Below are 16,567 nucleotides of genomic sequence, written 5' to 3'. Positions count from 1 at the left end.
GGAATGGAAATTGTGGACCCCCTTGGGTCTGATGTGCTGATGCATTGCTACAATTACCCAAGGGGGTTGGGGCCCACTCCTAAACCAGCAGTGAGTAGACAGTCTGCATTAGGTGAACCAGCAGTGCCCTCTGCCAAGTTCCAGATAGAGGATTCCTCGGAGATTCAGGGCTCTGCAGGGCAGCTGCAAGTTTGGTATGTGTGGATGCCACAAGAGCAGTGTTTCTCAACCCATGAGTCGTGACCCAAAAGTGTGTCGCAAGAATATATGAAACGGTCGTGAACAAACTTTAAAAATGGATTTTCCTTTAAAGAAGAAAACATCAGAAACCATGGCTTTTCCCTTGCAGGCTGTCAGAATTCCAGCCTACAAGGGGCTGCTTGGGGCCCCCATGCCCTACACGCACCCCCTGCCCCACACGGTGGAGGGGCTAGGGCCAGGGTCTAGGGGCAGGGTCAATGGGTCGAGAGTGAGGGGCAATGGGTCGAGACTGGCCATCAACGTTTGCAAATGGGTTGTGGTACAAAAAAGTTGAGAACGACTGCACTTGCACTAGAAAACATGTCACCAACTCTGCCAAGTGCCAGCCATAAATAGAGGCCTTGCAAAGCATAAAAATATGCCCTGGTGCCACATGCAGCCTCAGCTCCAGGGCTCCTCCCCAGCATTCACCCTCATGAACAAGAGAGACTGCTCCTGTTCTGTCAGGGAGACAGTGACAATCTTAGACTAAGCAGCCTTTTTGACTGGACCCTGCTGGCTCTCCATCTGTCTGTCACATGGCTCTCTCCCACATGTCTGTGCTAGTTCCCTTCCACCTCTCCTCTGAAGCTGAAATAAGTTACATCTTTTATTTGCAGAGCATCTCCAGGGTTATGGGAGATCGATAGTCATGTAGGCATGAAAATTAGACACTCACTTCCTTCCCTGCTACATCCTCTTTATCTTACCTCTCTAGACTCACATATGGGGTGTGATATTCCTCTCAGTCTACCAGGATGTGTGTGGTGTGACAGCCACAAGATTGCCAAGTTCAGGCCATGTAATGTTTTTTGCAGTTACACAGCAAACACCAGGATGTTGAAACCAATTTGTTAATGCTTAGTAAGGGGCAGGAACATACAGAAAGGAGTACATTCAGCTCTAGATTATACCATCTTCTTCCTATGACCCAGATGTGAGAATGGGCATGTCTACCATGCACCCAACTGTGTGGTTGTTACTGCACAGTCATTTAGTACTTGCTTTAGCAAGTACTAAGCAACTGCACAGTAACCACCATTACTGCATGTTCCCAGTGGCACATGGGTCATTTCCGACTCTACTGCACAGTAGTGTCGGCATCGCGGTTCGTGCTTGCCAACACTATGTCACCATAGCTTGTCACTACAGTGACATACCACCTTGTGTAGACGTGTCTAAGATGAACAAACCATACATTGAACCAGAGAAGGAAAGAGGTAATAACTTCTCCCTGGACAGGAACAGAAAATATTCCCAGTGCACAACACCTGCCACAAGTGTCAGCCTACAGACAAGGCCCTCCAGCTGTCATCAACTGCCAGGAGGGAACAAGACAAAAAGGGAACAGGCAAGCCTCAGAGGCAGCTGCTTTGACCACAAACATATATATCCCTAAGGGAAGCTGGGTTTATAGGATTAAGAGATGAGGCTGGATTAGGGGAATGAGGGATTCCTTTCGGAAAGGGAAGTCTCTCTGAAGGCGAGTGACTATGAAGGTTTCCCTGAGTTGTTCTCCAGCTGTGGCACAAGCTCTATTTATTCTCTTGCTTTTTGAAGCAAAAAATATTTTCTTGGAATTGCTTCCTCTTTTGTCCCCACTGTGACTACTGAGATAACTGTGCCTTATAGTCTGGAAGCAAATGAAGGTGCGACTGTCAGATGTACTAGCACAGCTGTGCTAACATAATCAAGCTACCATGCCTAACAGTAGCAGTGAAGACAGTGGCACAAGCTTTCATGTGTGGTAGCTGAGTATAAATCATTCAGGGACTCTAGTATGTACCTGACTGGTAGTGTGTGCATCTGCTGTTGCTACGTGTACTAGTTAGGTTAGGCTAATATCAATGGCCTGGTATGTGCCACTAGATTCTGGCAAGTTCAGCAGGAGAATATGATGCATGAGTGTTTGCAAACTGATAAAATGCAGCTGCAAAATACATTGAGCGGTGTCATCATTGGTGCTCCTGGAGGGTGACACTGCATTTAATGGGCTGGCTACATTCCAAGGAAGCCTCTTATCCTCTTCCCGGCCCTAAACACTAGATGGGGAATAAATATTGGCAGAGGTTGCCTGTCTGGGGGAGAGGGGGAAAAGGGCTAAAAGTAGCCCAGTCAGGGTATGGGGATTAGGAAGAGCACAGCCCTGGGGTTGGGGTGAGCAGCTGGCCTTTTCCAGCCTGGGGTTGCACTCTGAATGTGTGTAGATGTTCAGTGGATTGGGCTAACCTGTTTCTGATCAAACTTAGTTCTTCTCCTCAGGTGAATTAGTTTAGATCAGGCCAACCATTTGTGTCTGCTATAACCTCCCCAGAAAGATCCACACTTACATTGGCTTAACCCTAGTTAGATTGATCTAAGTGTAATGTCTGCACATACTGGCTTAACCCTAGTTAGATTGATCTAAGCGTAATGTCTGCACATACGTTAAAGAACAAAGGCATCAATTTAAGAAAATCTCCCCTCCTGATATCTTTAGTCAGTGCACACTGTTTGCTACCTCTGCCATTTATATAGGACATCATCTGCCACTTAAGAAGGACAAAAGCAATGGCCACCAAATGTCTGTGGGACAAAAATAAAGCTTGATGTTTTCTGAATGAGTAACTGTATGTCCCATGCATAGCCAGTGCATGAACTTACATAAAAACCATGAGTTGCAACAACCTGTCTCTCACCTACTGACCACCTCAATTTACATTTTCTTTGACTGGCATTCTTGCATACATACTGGCTTCTGCCTGCTTTACCACTTCATCCAGGAAGAGCACAGACCATCTGCAGATGTTTCTTCAGCCTGACAAAGGGTGTTTGTGCCCAAAACCTTGCTAAGAAGAATTTTTCTAACTATTTGAGTTGGTCTAATAAAAAATATTGGATTTATCCAAAGAACCTTTTCTTTCTAAGTTGCAACAAGTCATTAGTCTTGCTTAGATAGGACAGCAGAGGCATTCCCCCAGCAAGACAGACAGTTGTGAAGAAAAAGTCAAGCCTCCCCACTCCAAACTCCAGGGCTAGGGACAGAAGTTACACATAAACCAGTATAAATGATCAAAAACTGGTTCAACTCTGTAACACAGCAGAAGTTCAGTGCACATAAACTGCTTTCAAAATGGCCAAAGTCAGTTTAAGATACACCTGGATGGATATAGACTTAACCAATTTAAAGTTACATTGGTTTATTGAACTTCTGTCCCAGATCCCCTCCAGATTCAAATCAACTCACAGTCCTCCAGCATCCCAGGATGCTTTGCACCTCCCCCACAAGCCCTCGCAGCGTGGATGGGCTAGCTCTGGCCCAAGCTTTTTGCTCCAGGCCACCAGGGAGGCATGCCTTAGTGTCCTCCAGCTTCTGGCCAGAGCCACTGCAGGCATGTGGCTGCTTTTCCAGAAAGAAAAGTGAATGTTTGTTCTACACAGCTTAGACTAGTCTGAGAACATTGTCTTGATTCAGCTTCAGGCTTTTTGACTGTCTGTACTTAGCCCAAGAGGCAAAAATACCAGCCTACTCATGCTTGGGTAAACAGGAAAAAGAACTGCCTGCCCAGACAGGACCTACCTCAGTTTCCACTCAAGTCAATGAGAACTCTACACCTTCCTCAATGGAAGGTTACAATTGCACACCACAACTAATGTCAACTTGTGCAAGCAATCACCCATATTCATCTAAGGTTCTCAACTAAATTTAAGAGGGAAGTATTTTACAATGCTGCCATCTACTGCCAATAGATAAGACCAACAAGGGCATTCTTCAGAGTAGGCTATAAACTCCTGGAGTGTCAGGTCCTGTCTTGATGCTCCACTGCTTTGTGCCTATGTAGTTATTTGCATCCATACAGAATAGTTACAAAATGCTACCATCCATTTGCTTTTACAGTTACTTTGCACAGACCAGACTGGCTGTCCAGAGTGCAAAACAATGGGGAACCACACCCTTACAACACTGTTATACACAAGTACAACATTTTGACAGAGCTTAAGGAGAGGGAATCCAGACTTCGTAAACTCACCATCTTTCTAGTTTAAAGATAGTCAACTTCTAATTACCCAAGCACACAATTCTGATTGTGTCTACCTTTGTGTCAGTTGGGAGCCACTCCACAGAAGACAGCGGAGCTAGTCCACTGCAAAGTCAGCTACCCTGCGAGTTGGATACACGCTTCCTCTTGCTAAGAGTCAGAAAATACAACATCACTGGAAACCGATACAAGGTAAAGAGCTTGCTAACCCCCTCTTTGGTAGAAATTGAAAAAAATGTGATGATAGACATAATCTACTTTAATCTAAGGCAGGAAAGGGGATGTGCTGCTGCTGCTGCAGATTGGGGAATATCTTCTAATGCTACAGGAATGCAATTATGTCATGCTAAGTAACCCACACACCCTGCAATTGCCTCACAGCCATTCTGAAATGAGAAAGGACAACAATGTTCTCCATAACTAGAGGGACGTATTGTTACAGCTGAAGTTAAGGCATAAATTTTTGCTGATAGGACTCATAACTGGGAAAATCTACACAGCATAACAATAGGCTATTGAGACTGAAGTTACATTTCTCATGACCTGGAATGAAGGGTACAGATACGTGCTCCCTTGGTAAGAAAAAATTTTCAGAAAAAAAAAATTTAGAGAAGCTCTCTAATCACTGTGATCTGTCACACAGATGCAAGGACTTCACTGGATAGGGTACCACCTGCACTCTGGCCCTACTAACCAACCACACTATGTTTTGATGTGATCTGTCAAAAACTGGCACTTCACACTATTATTTTTATTTCTAACAAAGGAACCTTATCATCACAGAAAGAGAATTAAGTACCTTTCATATGTGATTGAAATGCTTTGTTTTTAAAATGGTGATTTCCTATCTCAGAGAACAAATCTTATATTTGTTATGGGTCCATATAAAGCACTAAAAGTTCCTGAATACCAAATGTGCTCTTCAAAAGGAAGAACTGAGACTAGTTACACCTGACATGTTTAGACATAAGACACTATAAACGTTGCTCATCAGCTCCCCACCTATTGTGTGCAACTGGAAATGCTGCACACAGGCATGTCACTGGAAGGAAACAGAAAAATCAGTCACTGTCAAGCCAGAAAAACCCAACTAGGATCATAATGGTCAAAACACATGGCTGACTAATTCCATGTACCTTGTTTCATTTAGAGCTTTTTTAAAAAAACACTTTCCATCAGCTAGTCCAAAATATCATAGAATCATAGAAGTCGGGTTGGAAGGGATCTTGTAGATCTTCAAGTCCGACCCCCTGCCTGGGCAGGAGAAAAACTGTGCTCGAATGACTCCAGCCAGATAGGCATCAAACCTCTTCTTAAAGACCCCCAGGGTAGGAGCCAGCACCACTTCCCTTGGAAGTTGGTTCCAGATCCTAGCCACCCTGGCTGTGAAGTAGTTCTTACAGATGTCTAATCTAAACCTCCTCCCCAACAACTTGTGGCCGTTATTCCTTGTTATGCCGGGGGGCGCTAGGGGAAACAAGGCCTCTCCCAAACCCTTCTGGTCCCCCCTAGTGAGTTTATAGACGGTCACCAGGTCCCCCCTCAGCCTTCTCTTGTGAAGGCTGAACGGGTTCAGGTCCCATAGCCTCTCCTTGTAGGGTCTGCCCTGCTGTCCCTGGATCATGTGGGTGGCTCTCCACTGGACCCTCTCCATGTTGTCCACATCCCTCCTGAAGTGGGGCGCACAGAACTGGACGCAGTACTCCAGCTGACCAGCGTCGCATAGAGGGGGAGGATCACCTCCTTGGCCCTACCTGAGATTCACCTGTGGGTGCATGACAAGGTCCGGTTAGCCCTGCCAACCCTGACTTCGCATTGTCAGCCCATGTTCATCTTGGAGTCGATAATGACTCCAAGATCCCTTTCTGCCTCCATGCTCTCAAAAAGGGAGTTTCCCATCTTATAAGTGTGCTGCTGGTTACTACTGCCCAAGTGCAGCACCCTGCACTTGTCAGTATTGAAACACATCCTGTTTTTGTTAGCCCACCCCTGCAACCTATCCAGGTCTTGCTTCAGTCTTTCCCTCCCTACTAGCATGCTCACCTCACCCCAAATTTTGGTATCATCAGCAAAATGCTCTTCACCCCCTCGTCCAAATCGCTGATAAAGAAATTGAATAGCGCGGGCCCAAGGACCGAGCCCTGGGGGACTCCGCTGCCCACTTCCCCCAGGTCAAATATGTCATGCATTAGGGCTTAAAAAGTCCAACCCAACGAATGAGTCATCACTCAGTGTATGAAATCTCATATCTTCATGGTGGCTCATAAATAAGACAAACTAAACCCTATAGCAAGTCATAAGTAAACAATAAAACATGCTGCAATCAGAATCAGCTGTGGCCAGCATGTTAGAACAAGGGCATAGCGCCCACACAGAAATGAAAAAAGAATGTGATACCATCGCCATTTGCCTTTTGGCTAATGAATTCTGGATTTCAACTGAATTGAGTTTTTTTATACAATCAGTGGGTGGGGCTAGGAGCCACACATGAGAGGCCACTGCAGATGTCTACTTGTAATCAAAAAAATATTATCCTAACCACTGCTGCTCTAAGCCTAATAGTCAACTGGCCCCCTCTCCTGTGGCAGCTGTCATCTCCTGCCTTCCCATTAAAGTTCAGTATCTCCAGCTGAGGACATGCTACTGACTCCTTGCTGGGTAAAGCATTTGCTCTCACTGGATCTCAAAATTATCTGCAGTCTTTACTGTTAAGATGTAGTCAGAGACCTTGGGGAAATCACATTTTAAGAGAGCAAGTCCTTTACTCTTAAGGCATTTATAAAAGTATTAGGAAGCCCAGTAACATATGTAACTACTGTTCTATACACTGGGATGGGTCCACAGTAGTATTTATTTTTAGGAATTGTAATGTCAAAATGTGTTGTAAAAAAGATAGATTGTGGATGGAGAAAGGATTGATCACTATTGGCATCATTTGGGAACCAGAAGTCAGCATCTGTAGGTTCAGATCTAGTATCAGCTCATGGTTCTGGAATATACTTCAAGGCTTCATACAGGGAAAAGCAGCATTTTGCAAAATAATTATATCCAAAGGCACCTCACACTTATGGGAAAGCTCTGCTCCATGGTGCTTGTCTCTACAGCCATGCAGAAGGGAGCAGGCAGGAGAGCACGCAGCGGGGCTCCAGGAGCCTTCATCCGAAATCTAGAGCTTCCCTCCTCTGACGTAAGGTGCTGTTGTCCTCCCTCTGCTAGTCTCTTGGGATCCCTTTACTCCCATAAAGGAGTTTGCTTTACTCTTTTATCTGAGTAAAGCAAACCTAGCTTTGGAGTGACTTTCACTGCCTTGAGCATGGTGCTTAAAGGCCCAGCCATTGCAGTTTCTGTATCTAGGGTATGGAAATTGCAATGGCTAGACCTTTAAGCTCAAGGCAATGAGAGTGACTAGGAACCTAAGTTTGCTTTACCCCAATAAAACAACCTTGCTTGTGAAGACGAAACACATTTTCCCACTTGTAAAAGGCTTTGGGAAATGACGCTTTTGCCAGTGCTCTCATACCCTGCTTATTTACTGGTTGATTATTCAGACCAGACGTTTATCTTCAGATCATCAGAGGAAGTAGATTCTTTTATTCAGGCAAAAAACAGGATATGCTTCAGCAGGAATGGATTTGTGTGCTGGGAGGAAGCGGCAGGCTGACTTCTTTGTTTAAACTTGTTGCTGTGACTAACCTTCTCCATGTCTAGCATTATGCATGCTGTGCACCCTTTCCTTAACACCTTGATCATGACTCTGGGGGTGGCTGAATTTGCTGAATGCTTCTAGCATTTCACAGAAAATCAGTGGTGTCCATCATGGATCCCAGGTGAAAAAAAAATGTTCCTGAGCCATCTCTGAGAACCAATTATGGCTCTGGGACTTGCTGTGGCTGTCGAAGCTGGTTCCTCAGATCTCAAGGGTTGGATGGGGCTGGTGAGTTTGCTGTTTCTGCTCTCTCTCTTGCTTTTTTTATAACTAGCAACTCCAGTTACTTTCTTCATCACTCCTTGCTGCTGTAAGAACAACAGCAGTCTCCCTGATTTGGGCTGGGATGCTGGCTGCTAGCAGGGAACTAGGAATAAGAGCAGACAGCCAACCCTCTTTTCTCTGGGAGTAAGACGTTTGATGTCTCTCCACAGGGCAAGGGCTCCCACTCCCTTATGACTGTCCCAGCTATACTGGGATTTGTGGCAGTCATGGGAATTGGGAATGCTGATAAATTACATGTAGAAAAATTCCTCAGTGAGAGGAGGGAGAATAAACACACCCCCCCCCCCAAGTATAAAATCTTCTTAGAGCCAAGCTTCATGAACTCTTGTGCTCACTGAGGCTGAGACTGACACCCTCCCACACCTGACTAATGGAAGTCCATCAGGGAACTCATCATGATCGATGGTCAGGATCCATCTTCCCAAGCAGTGCACAGGCTTGGGGCTACAAGGCAGCTCCTCCACAGCTACTGTTTCAGCCTGTGGGACACATTATACCTCAATAACTCAAGCCATATCGGCATGGATCCTGTGGCCCCTGTCTTTGTTCAACTTCCTGTGGCCTCCCCTACAATATTTTTGATCCACATGCAGACTGCTACTGTAGCATGCTTAGGCAGGGTTGGATGAGGGCAATTTGGGACCCTTTGCACACCCTATGTGCAGTTGCCCGCCCCCTACCCCCACCCTTTTGCCTGAGTAACAGCAGCCCATCCTTCTCTCCCCGTGACCTTGGCTCACTCCAGCAGGGTTAAAGGAATGTCTGCATTGTTGCCAGCAAGACAGAGAAACCCCCTTCTCGGGGAGGATGATAGCCATCAGATTAGCTCTGTCTCAGACAGGGAGTGTCCCAGCCCATGACTGCTCCCTCCTCATTCATACACAAACCTAGGCAATGAGTGGACGGCAAGGATGGGTCCAGGACCAGATACTAGGGGATCACATACTTTGCACAATTGAAATCCCAGCCCTACTGAACAAACATCAACCCTGTTTCAAACTGTTGCATGCCTGGCTGAGGGGGAGGGCAGCTACTACTTCGAAGCCCAGAGGTTTTAGCACATGTTTTCCAGTATTTTATTTGCTCCTTATGTTTAATACCAGATTATCAGGTTCTCTGCTCTTTTGCTGGTCTTTCAGTTTTGCCTCTCCCTGAAGCTTTGTCTGAATTTTGCCAGAAGTTGCAGGACTCCCTTGGTAAACCTCCCCATGGGATAACAACAGCTGCCTCACTAGCAGGGTGGGGTTTGCCTTCCCTCAACCCAAATAGCTACACGTGAGGTGAAGGTGTCATGCAGCACCCCAGCATCCAAGAGAACTTCCCACACCTTGTAACTTGAGCTAGGGAACCCACTTTGATTTCTAAGCCCTACAAGGGGAACAAACACCTGAACAGACATGGTCCATCTACCTTTGTAAACTTGCATGTGATTTCTAGTCTCTTTCTTATTTGATCTTCGTCTCTTTGTGCCAGTTCGGGCCCTATACAGCATGACCACATATTTTGATCTGTAATTATCTTTAGCACCCCAGGCACTCTGCATTTAATGATAAATATTAAATTATTTTTTTAAGAAGAAAAGCCCGTGATTTAGTATTATGCAGTTTTCCTGGAATCTTACTTATAAAGCCGGTTCCCTGAATTATCGTGTTGTAGAACGTAGTGGCCAACGTGTATGTTCCTCACCCCTATTGATCATTCCCAGATTCAAGTTCCAAGAACAGTTGTTTGATTGACCAAAGACAAGTACAATTGCCTACAGTGTACATAGGATTAAGTCTTGCAAGTCACCTGGAAACAATAACACTCGTTAGACTAAGTAGCTAAGTATCATCAACTAAGTTGAAACAAGACAATGTACTTTGTTTGAGGGATATGTATTCAATATTAATCTTTCTTACTAAGAGAGCTATTATATTTGGTAATACATTGAAAAAAACCCAAATATTGTAATTAAAAGCTGTTTCAGAACAAAAATCAAAATGTTTAACAAATGCTGGGCAAAACTTTTCAACATTATCAACATGTTTTTCTAGGATTTCCTTTCCCCCTGCAAAAAAAATGTAGCTATTCTAGTTTCAGGAGGCATTTTGATTTCAACAGATTCTAATATTTAAATAAAATCTGGTCTCATCAATGTTTCTCTGACTCATTCTCCTTATTAATGATGTTTCATTAATCATTAGTCTCTCAGTCACAAAAGTTCAGCTAAGAACCTAAAGTGTGCTTTGTAGACATGTAAATAGAGGAACATGAATTATTTTTTAAGTGGTAACTCATGAACAGAAAAACATGTTCAACTACTTATTAAAGCAGGCCTCTAATGGAATGGAAGCAAAGCTGTGCTCTTATATTTGAGAAATCTTGGAAGTGGTCTCAAGAAAAGAGGTTGCATAGTATGGATGAATTTTGTGCAGGTTCTATATTAAGTTCCTCATATTAGAAAATATGCACAGGAAGCTTTTAGAGGCAAAAGAAATATCTCTTCATATAAATGTGATGGTCAAAGACCTGTTGCTGGTGCAATCATTGGTGGAATCCAGTAAGCAACACTGGTGTCCACAATACAAAAGGGTGTTGAAAAAGCTGGAAAAAGCACAAGAATGACTGAAGGAGGGAAACCATGTCTTAAAGAGAAAGTCTCAAGCTCCTTTTAGTGAAAGAGGCGGTTAAGGGGAATTGGTCACAGTCTATATGTAGTCATACAATGAACAGCCAATGGAGACAATTCTCTGTCTAGCCAAGATATGGCACTACCTGGTGGCTGGCAGCTGAGGTTAGTCAAACTTAGACGGTAGAATGAAATCCAGTTTTTAAAGTCAGGGTCCTTATGCATTGGAACCCATTCCTAGGTTGTGGTCCATCATTAACTAGATGTTTTTTTCTAAAAGATCTATTCTAGTTCAGACAGGAATGAATTTGGGGAAGCCCTATGGCTGATGTTATATAGAAGGTCAGGCTAGATGATCATGAGGTTCCCCCCTTTGCTGACATAATTGATTGATTCTAGTGCACATATACCTGCCCTACATGTTACAAGAGTTGTAACATTTTACTCCTGTTAGGAATAAAAATTAGATTATCATTTCTACTTTTTCCACTGCAGCAGTTAAAGGAATTCTTTCCTCCTTTCTATATTTCTTGTAAACTATTTTAGAGGTAAAATAGCTAAACCTTTAGTGCTAAAGGAAGGATTTTTTTTTCCCCTACAGTATAAAATTTGTTTCAGGTTGAAATGATGACTAAGGAGGGTTGAACAATTCCCAGGACAGCTGGCATTTAGTTTTTTTGCAGTGCAAAGCTGGCCCTCCTTTCATTACTGATAACAGATTTATGACTTTAGGCGTTGGCTCTTTTATCAATGCTATGTTTTCAGGCTTCATTAAATGAATAGACTTTCAACTGCAAAAACAAAGAGCTGAATCAGGAAGTCAAATGGCCTTTGTGTATGCAATTTCATATTCACTTTTCATTTATTTTCTTAGTAAGTTTATTAGGTATTTCTTTTTGGTAACCTGCTCTTTTAAAAAAAAGGCTTCTCTTTACTGTAGTTAAAGCATATATATTCTTGAGGGAAGCAGACAGAATTTTCCCCATTGTTTTCCCATCATGTTTGTTTTCACTACTACTTCAAGAGGAAAAGCTCTTTGCAAAAACAGGAAATAGCAAAATCCTTTGCACTACAGTGCCACACACACAATGAGTGTACATGTTTTAAACCTAAACTTCAGGAAAAGTAGTAGCATGTACCAAAAGACCATCAATGGGAGTTTTCCCATTGACTTGAATGGTGGCAAAATCAACTCCTTTATGAGTAAGACTCATTGCCTTATCTGAGTTTGGGTTGGATTTAACTAATTATAATCCGCCTATGTAACAGTCTCCCTATAAAATCAGTTAGAGACGAAATTGGTTATTTTCAGTACTAATCTGGTACCTGGGGCTGCTGTGTGCTGTGAAGCAGTTGCTATGTTTCACCCCACAGATGAACGCATTTCAGTTTATAGCAAATATATTACTTACAAATTTACTGCTTAAAATCTTTAGGTACTTGTACCTGTGACAGGGGTCTAATCCCCAAGCCTTTATTCTGTAACCCTAAATTGAAATGGTGGAGCATAGAATAAAACCTTGAGGACTATGTCAAAACCCTTTATGATTAGAGGCCTGAAGAGCAAGCCATTTGAGAAAAGGCTTACAGATATGGGGCTGTTCAGCCTAGAAAAGAGATTTCAGGGGGATTTGGTGGCAGCTTACAAACATATCAGGGGAGAGTATCAGGGGCTAGGTGAACAAATTCACCAGAGCGCCCCAGAGGAAAACCAGGAGCAACCCTCCTAGAAGAAGGTTTCAGACTGGATATAAGGAAAAACTTCTTCATGGTTCATGTGACCAGACTCTGGAATAGACTCCCAGCAGGGGTTGTGCAGGCACCTACTCTAGAGATCTTCAAAAGGAGACTGGACATGCACCTTGCTGGGGTTATTTGACCCCAGCACTCTTTCCTGCCCAGAGCGAGGTGGAGGGTGGGGCTGGATCCAATGATCTCACAAGGTCTCTTCCAGCCTTAAACTTCTGTGAATCTGTAAACCATTTAAATTTTTCCATCACGTTACAGTGAGGGGCCAATCCTTTTGGGGGTTTTTTGTTTGTTTATTTGTTTGTTTTGTTTTTTGGTGTTAAGAGCCAGAGCCTGTCTGCAGCTGGTGGGGGTGAGCTGCCAGTGGGCCAAGCAGCCCCTGAGCTGCAGGAGGCCCTGGTCCCTCCCATTACAGCAGTGGTGCCCCCTGGGCCCATCCAGATGGGCTCCTAGTGGGCCAGGTGCTGCCCCAGCTCAGAGGTAGCACCCAGCCCAATCCGCTGTTCCCTGAGCCCCCCCCTCCAGGGAGCAGCACCCGGTGGGCTTCCAGCGGGCAGGCTCCCAGTGGGTGGGCTCAGGGAAGAGTTGGATCGAGCTGGGTGCTGCCACCAAGCTGGGACAGCATCCAGCCCATTAGCAGCCTGCCCAGGCAACCCCAGGGGGCACCGCCACTACAGAGGGAAGGCCCAGGGTCCCCCCACAGCTCAGTGGCCACTCAGCCTGCCGGCAGTGTGCCCTGCCCTCCCCCAGCCATGGGCAAGCTCCACTGAAAAAAAAAAAAGATGAGCCCCTCCACCTTCAGGCTTCTGCTGAAAGCAGAAGCAGTGAAGGGCACAATCCTTTTCTTTGGTGGAGCCTGCCTGCCTCTCTCGTAGCCAGGGGGTGAGCTGCCGGTGGGCCAAGCACCCCCTAAGCTGTGGGGGACCCTGGTCCTTCCCTCCACAGTGGCGGTGCTCCCCCAGGGCTGCTGCTAGCAGGCCTCAGCTTGGAGGCAGCACCCAGCCAGATCCAACTCTTCCCTGACCCCGAGCAGGGGTAGCACCCGGCCCACCAGCAGCCTGCCCAGGCAGCTCTGTGTGGTACCACCACCACGGAGGACCGGGGCCCTCCGCAGCTCAGGACCCAAGCGGCTCACCCCTGGTTGTGGGAGAGGCGGGTAGGCTCCACCACAAAAAGGATCAGGGCCCTCACCACTTCTGCCTTTATCAGGCACCTGCTCAAGGCAGAAGCAGTGAGGGGTCCAATCCATCCCTGAAGCAAGACAGCAAAACTTCTTCAAAGGGAGAATTAGAAGATGGGACAGGAACCAAAAGAGAAAGATGGGGGAAAATCTGGAGGGCACCTTTCAACCAGGCCCATCACCACAGACTAATGGAGCAACCTCAACATGGGCAGAATGAGCAGGGGGCACTTTGGCAGGAGGCTCTTTGGGCAAGGGCTGTTGTTTCATTTGTATGCAGCCCAGCATGATGATATCCTGGTCCAAGACTATGGCTCCAAATAAATAATAATAAACTGCTTCCCTATCATCTTTGGCAAGCTCTGCTGATGTTTAGGAGGCTGGGAACCCTGCAGACTCATTTCCTGTGGAATGTATCAACATTTCCCTGGAGTCCTGCACATCTGACTTCTGCACAGAGACCCTAGGACTGCCCCTGAGGCACTGGTGGGAATGTACTTCACCGCATTTCAGCTCGACTTTAGCTCCTTTTTAATTTATGTATCCAGCAGTACGCTTTTTTGTTCCATAGACAGTTACCCTGTTTATTTCTCTTTCCTTGTCTATTTTCCATGTCTTAAGCCTGGAGGCAGCATAACAGACTACAAAAAGCCATTTGACGTAAGTCAGCAAAAACTTATGGGCTGCTTCTATTGTGGAGTACATTTTCATGGGTTAATATAAAGAGGAGATTAACGATTTCAGGCTTTTCTCTTCCCACTCTTCCAAACTGCAAGTGTTCACACTTTACAAGAACAGTGATAGGCATTTTTCTGGTAACACACCAAAATAAATCAAACACATGCTGCCTGGAGATCTTACCTTTCTCTAATCAAGAGATCCAGCTGTAGTCAGTAAGCAGGTTCTTTGAATCCAACTCTAGCAGCAGAGAAGGTCAAATAAAACAGCAACTTTAAGTTTATTCTGACAAAAGTCTACACATTTGTCAGAGCTTACCATCTTACCCGCAACGTGGGCTATCTTCATTTTCAGATATTGTTACTAGATTATGTCAGTAAAAAATTGTACAAAATCCAGTAAATCGCAAAGGTATGGAGAGACTGAAATAGCCTGAATAGGTTTCCTCATTTGAATTAGGTAATGAAAGAAAAGCAACGAATCCAATACATTGTTTTGGAGATGCATATTACCCAGACTGAAGCTTAATTAGATGGTGTTCTAGATTGAATTAAAAGACGTGACTATTTAAATAAGAAGGATATGTATTAAATTCTTCTCTGATCAATTTAGTCTTGATTACCAAAAGAAGGTATTATCTTCCTATGATTTCGGTAACATCACAAATGATAATCAAATAAAGTGAATCAATGCTAAAATTATTACCTTGTGCAATCATATGCTGGCATTCCATGATACTTGAAACAATGTGTCTCATTTCACTTACATTTAAAAATATATTTGTTTTTTCTCGACAAACCCAACACAGACTTGATAGAATGGATTATGCCTGACGTGACTTTGTAAAAACATAGCATCTTCCAGTTGTTGCATACCAGGAATTGTTGCCCTAAACAACGCTTTTCTCAAGACCGCATAATAGATTGCACTCGCCAAAAAAGCAATGCATTGGAAATTCTTAACAAGTTTTTACTTTGCCCCACTAATTTGTGAGCTCTCTCTAAACACATTGTAGATCTACTAAAGCTGAGCCGCTCTGAGCTTCAGACTACCACACCCCAAATTCTGCTTTCTGAAGGTGAGCATAGAAAACAATGTGGGAGGGAAAGAATTGGGAGTTTCTAGCAGAAGAGTAAGCTTATGTGCAAAGTCTCAGTTAAGAATATGTCCCCCTTCCACTTACCTGGCTCAGAAATAAAGAGAAACAGCCCAGAGCCCCTGCTGAATCCCAAGGCAGTCTCTGCTCTGACTGCCCTGCTCCTCCAAGCTCAGTTGCCTCGTTACAAATTCCTTTGTACTGTCCAGTCTCATGCGTTCCTGGAAAGGGATCTGATGAAAGTGCTGATGTTTAGCTGCTGAATTACTGTTGTCTGAGAAGCAGGAGGTTACCAGACTGCTGGTTTGATCTTCATTTCATTTCCAGCTGAAAAAAAAGGACAAAAATTAACTCTTTCATGTCTTCCAAATCTCTCTAAAGCCCAAACCTCTGAGCATACCTGGTTTGAGTTAGATCTGTGCCCCACCCTTTATTAGAAGGGAGGGGTAGGTCTTGTATTTTTTACAGCAGTAAAGCTTAGAAGAACAGAAACAGCTCACCTGGTGAAAGCCGGGACATTATTTTTAGATCTGGGGCGCAATTTTGCAATTACTTGGGTGTAAAGCTGGAAGAACCACACCAAAGCCAATAGGCATATACTTTGCTATGGGCAATTTTACTAGGGAGCCAAATCCTCAAAGCTTTGTGCTATTCCACACAATCCTTCCACAAACAAATCCCCATTGAAGGCAGTGGGTATATTGTGACCTTTCCTAGAAAAAGGCCCTGGAGAGGGCAATTCTTCTCTGTTTCCCTTCCAGAATTTCCTTCCCTTGGGGAACAGAGGTTCTGGGAAGGGTAAGATTCACTCCCAGGAGCAAACCCAAGGATTTGGGTATGTGCTGAAGCTAATAAGGGATTGACACTGAAGGCTTCTGTCTCCACTGTAGCCAGGGCTGTATGCCATGATGATACCACCTTATGCTCTTGGCTTTCTAGCTTTTTATGCTCACGTCAGAGCAGCATCCATAGACATGGGGCTGCAGACATAGGCAGATTAATG

General features: G+C 44.6%; 1 protein-coding gene across 5 annotated transcripts in view; it reads right to left on the bottom strand.

Moving 5' to 3' along the window:
• FLNB (filamin B) overlaps positions 1-15,819 on the bottom strand; it is a 145,270-nt gene extending 129,451 nt beyond the window's left edge. For 2 of the 5 annotated variants that reach the window (XM_090022807.1, XM_090022809.1), the window contains exon 1: positions 15,652-15,809. The gene's annotated coding sequence lies outside the window, so the exon portion shown is untranslated. Of the gene's footprint in view, positions 1-15,651 lie in introns of all 5 variants that reach the window. The other 3 variants (XM_090022808.1, XM_090022805.1, XM_090022806.1) reach the window with 3 other exon arrangements.
• Between the last annotated feature and the right edge of the window lie 748 nt (positions 15,820-16,567).

This window comes from Crocodylus siamensis, chromosome 11 (genome assembly GCF_052110815.1).
Source record: "Crocodylus siamensis isolate JL-2025a chromosome 11, ASM5211081v1, whole genome shotgun sequence".
Lineage (NCBI taxonomy): Eukaryota > Metazoa > Chordata > Crocodylia > Crocodylidae > Crocodylus > Crocodylus siamensis.
This window is presented reverse-complemented; position numbering and strand designations above follow the sequence as displayed.